The sequence below is a fragment of the Protopterus annectens genome, chromosome 8.part1, assembly GCF_019279795.1.
Source record: "Protopterus annectens isolate FY-2018-M chromosome 8.part1, PAN1.0, whole genome shotgun sequence".
Classification (NCBI taxonomy): Eukaryota; Metazoa; Chordata; order Ceratodontiformes; family Protopteridae; genus Protopterus; species Protopterus annectens.
The window spans coordinates 407,485,838-407,490,837 of NC_056742.1; the positions used below are offsets into that span (position 1 = coordinate 407,485,838).

The 5,000-nt window shown below is 44.4% G+C and overlaps 1 protein-coding gene across 2 annotated transcripts in view; it reads left to right on the forward strand.

Moving 5' to 3' along the window:
• Positions 1 to 5,000, forward strand: part of HEATR3 (HEAT repeat containing 3) — a 603,471-nt gene that overhangs the window by 536,215 nt on the left and 62,256 nt on the right. The window lies entirely within an intron of this gene.

Sequence of the window (5,000 nt, forward strand, 5' to 3'; positions counted from 1 at the left end):
TTTTTTTTTTATATATATATATATATATATTTATGTGTGTTTGTGTGTGTATATATATATATATATATATATATATATATATATATATATATATATATATATATATATAACCACGTGGTTTTGGCATCTTTTCAGGCTTGCTAGTTGTTGCTGAAGCACCTACCAATGGGAGAAAATGCTGAGAGAAGAAAAACAGCCACTTTTGTGATTTTAAGTATTTTCTTCTGATTTTTTGCTAAGTTTTACTGCTTTGCCACCTACTTTTTGGCATTTTCCGGTTTGCTAAAGTTTATATCTGTAACAGTAACAGTACTTGGAACACATCTAGAGCCTGTTTACTGCATTTCCTGTTTTGCACTTAATTTAAAATCGTTTTTTTCTCTAAAAACTGCATTTTAACTGATTTTGGCCTAGCACTCAAGTGTGGGGTCATTTATTGCACTGTTGTGATTATTTTGCTGCTTGTGTATCTCTGCTACCTTTAAACTACAACAAAAAGAAAAAAAAAACAAAAAAAATCTTGCTTTTTTCCCACTTTCTGAAAGTTCAGTTACAGATTTGCTGTTCTGAACTGTTTGGAAGTTTCTAGAAGGCCAGTGCTTGCTTGGGCTAAAGGGAAGTCTCTGTGTTCACCAGTGGGAGCGGTAAACACTGAATAGCCTGCCTGTCCCTGGAGGAGTGGTTATTACCTAGAAGCTGTAGTTTTATTGGCCATTTTGGGTCATTTCTAAACTCCTTGATCTCTCTCTCTTAAAACCCTACAACTCTCTTTTTGCGCGGTTTTGCGCACTGAGCAGCGTCAGTCAGTGCCACCTAAACAGGTTTAAACTATTCCAGGCTCCATAAAGTCTGCTCTTTACTTTTTCCCTTAGAACTGTTCAAACTCTCAAAGTAATCACTCTATTCTCTTTCTAAAGCCCTGCACTTGCTCAGCTCTTATAAGAAACACTAACTAACTAAAGCACTACACCCTCCTTTACTTCTCATAAGATTTAGGCTCCCGATTTGGTCCTTCCTGATCAAGTGAAAAATCAGATGTTCATCATGCATACAGCTGCAGTCATAACAGATGGCTTATCCTGCCGTCAGGCGGGTCCTCGGTCGGCCGAATTCCAAAGTCTATGTCCGGCGTCGGTTGTCGTCACTTCTTCCCTGATGTCAGTGCAGCAGGGGTATAAAAGAGGCAGCCGACGCCATTTTCTCCAGTCTTTCTTGCCGCGCGGTGCCCGAAGCAGAAGCAGTTCACAAGTGCCGGTCGGCTAGCTCCTGAGATTTACGAGAGTATTTCAGCCGAAGTCTTCTTGAAAGCTGGCTCGCTGGGGAAACTTTTCTTGCCTCAGTCCGATGTCAGACCAAGTTAATAATTGCATTTCATGTGGGAAGCAAATACCTCATAAGGATTTCCACTCTTACTGTATACCTTGCTTAGGCCCAGACCACGACGTCTCGGCCTGCCGTTTTTGTGCTAGATTCAACAAACGCACTATTAAGCGTCGGGCGGAGTTCGCCCTTCACTTTTTTGGCAAAAAATTTAATTATATTATGTCATCGGATACTCCGACTCCAGTTTTGAGCAAAAAACGCAAAGATAATTTATGTGGTGGGCTCAAGCTTGCCAAAGAAACACAGGTCTTCCTTTCTGTGTACCTCAAGCAACTCAAATCATCACAACAGATGCCTCAGACTACGCCTGGGGAGCACACATGACATATCAGTGTATTCAGGGAAAATGGGCACGAAAAGAGAAGCTCCTTCACATCAACCAAAAGGAAATGCTAGCTGTGCAAAAGGCTATTATGACCTTCAAAGACCTACTGCATCCAGGCCAGCTATTGATAAGGACAGACAACACCACAGTGATGTGGTACATAAACAAACAGGGGGTAACTCATTCATACCCCCTGTGCAGGCAAGCCATGACCATTTGGAACACAGCACTGGAATTGAAAATTCAGTTACAGGCACAATTCCTGCCAGGGAAGGAAAACACACTGGCAGACAACCTAAGCAGAAATATGACAGATCCACACGAATGGAAGTTGCATCCTCAAATTTTCACAAAGATAACTTGGGCATGGGGTCAGCCAGACCTAGATCTCTTTGCTACCCACAGGAATTGCCAGTTGAAAAAATTTTGTTCAAGGACCTATCACCCACAGGCCTGGAAAGTGGGCGCACTTTCCTTCAGTTGGACAACAGTGACCGTCTATGCCTTCCCGCCTCTTCCTCTGCTGCCCAAAGTTCTATTAAAAGCCAGAGCAGAGAGGCCGAAAATGATTCTCATTGCTCCAGACTGGCCAAGGCAACACTGGTATCCGCTCCTGAAGAGCCTGACACATTCCCCACCATGGATCCTACCTCTAGTCCCTCTTCTGTTGTCCCAGCACAACTGCAAAACTCTTCACAGCCATCTCAAAACTCTAAATCTAGCTGCATGGAGAATTCCTTGATTTCCCAACAGTTTCTCCTCTCCAAGGAGGTGCAGGATGTCATCTTGGAGGCCAGAAGACCTTTTACTAGAAAGGCCTACTCCGCCAAATGGAAACGATTTTGTGCCTGGAATCAAAAGAAGGGACAGAATCCTTGGGTAATAAATATACCTTAAATTTTACGGTACCTAACTGAGATGTTAAACAATGGACTTTCCTTCTCCTCCATCAAGATCCACGCTTCAGCCATTTCTGCACAATAGAACACAGATCCTCCTTTATTCTCTCATCCTCTCTTAAGGCAGTTCCTCAGAGGGGCAAAGAATATAAAACCCCCAAGGAAACTACCAGTCCCTGCTTGGGACCTCAACTTCGTATTGGAAAAGCTGACCCTTCCTCCCTTCGAGCCAGCTTCTTCATCAGAGTTACAGTACTTGTCATGGAAAACAGCCTTTCTTCTGGCTATCACCTCAGCTCGCAGGGTTTTGGAGCTACAGGCCCTCATGGCTGTGCAACCATTCATCATTTTCCATCAGGACAGAGTTTCATTTAACCAACCCTACCTTTATGCCAAAGGTAGTATCCAGTGTGGCTTTGAATCAGACTATCTGCTTACCTACCTTTTATCCTAATCCACAAAACAAAGGGGAAAGACTACTACATTCCTTGGACATTCACAGACAACTTCGTTATTATTTGGACAGGACAAAGCCATTCAGGAAATCTGAGCAACTCTTTGTGTCCTATGCTGCAGGTGCTCAAGGAAAGGCTATTTCCAAACAGACAATTTCAAAATGGATAGCCCATTGCATACACTTTTGTTACTCATTTCATGGAAAAACTGTGCCTGCATGCATCAGATCCCACTCCACCAGAGCCACAGCTACCTCTGCAGCCTTCCTCAGGGGGGTCCCTACCAAGGATATTTTGGAAGCAGCCACCTGGAGTTCAGTGCACACTTTCTCCAAGCACTATCACCTCCCACTATACTCTAAATCTAGAGCGGGCTTTGCCACAGCAGTCCTGCAGGGCATCCTAGCCCCTCCTAGTTCCACTTAGTGCCTACCACCCTTACTTAGCTTTGGGATTCTACCCATCTGTTATGACTGCAGCTGTATGCACGATGAACATAGTACAGTTTTGTACCTACCATAAATGTAGATGTTCGAGTGCTCATACAGCTGCAGTCCAGGTTTCCCTCCCTCCTTCCCCTCTTAGGACAGGCCTTATGACAAACACTTTTCATATAACCTTTTTTGCGGTATTCTTTTATGGTGTATTTGCTTGCAACTACTGTTTTTGATTTATCAACATTGCGTTTTTGCATAACATTATGTTTGCCTTCCTTCTGGGGGTACCTGACATCTGGGGCAAGAAAAACTGAAGAAAATGGTGTCGGCTGCCTCTTTTATACCCCTGCCGCACTGACGTCAGGGAAGAAGCAACGACAACCGATGCCGGACCTAGACTTTGGAATTCGGCCGACCGAGGACCCGCCTGACGGCAGGATAACCCATCTGTTATGACTGCAGCTGTATGAGCACTCGAACATCTACATTTATGGTAGGTACAAAACTGTACTTTCCCTTCCCCTAATCTGATCAGTAAAAAAACAGTTCCCTATACTAATCTGGTATGTCCAAGGGTCAGTTTCAAGGTTACTCTCCAGTCCAGCTGGTGAATCTGGGAATTTTGAGGCAATGTTACAATTGCCTTATGTACACAGACAACCCTCTCCTCCTTCCAACAAACTCTAATACATGTGAGAGATGCAGTTACACAGCCAAACTGGAGGCAGAGCTCTCTCAACCCATGACTGGCGCAGTCAGTCAGGAGGAAAAGGTAACCACCTGCACCACAAATCCAGTCTCACACAGACCTATTGCATCTGCATACCCAACACATAAACACACAAAAACATACTCGGAGGCTCTAAATAAAAATCTGCCTAAACAGCAAAGACCTCTTAAGCAGTTATCCAAGCAACAGCCACTCCTCAACAATACCCATGAATCACATATCTCTCAAAATCAGTGTGCCTCACAGTCACAGCCCTTGAGGCCAAACTACACACCAAATACACTTGTTATAGGGGACTCTATTGTCCGGCACACTGATGTCCCACTCACCAGACTGAACAAGGAGAGGGTCACTGTAAGCTGCCTGTTGGGTGCCAGGATCCGCCACATAACACAAGCACTCAAGTCACTCCAAAGCAAGTACAAGTATGACTCCGTCATTGTCCATACTGGTGTGAATGACCTGAGACGTACCTCCCTGGACTACATGAAAAGAGACATAGAAGAGCTCTCTGACCATGTTGCCCAGGCTGGTATGACCCTGACCTTGAGTAGCATATTGCCCTCACCAAGAATGATGCCACAGTATAAAGACAAAGTGATCAGTTTCAACAATTGGCTAAAGTATTGGTGTCATTCAAAGGGGATCCAGTGTCTGTCAGCCTGGGATGACATGCTCGACAAGCCACATTGCTTCGCTAGGGATGGCTTGCACCTGTCATCCTTAGGCTTTCGCATACTGGCCAAGGCTCTTGCCACCCCCATAGTGCCT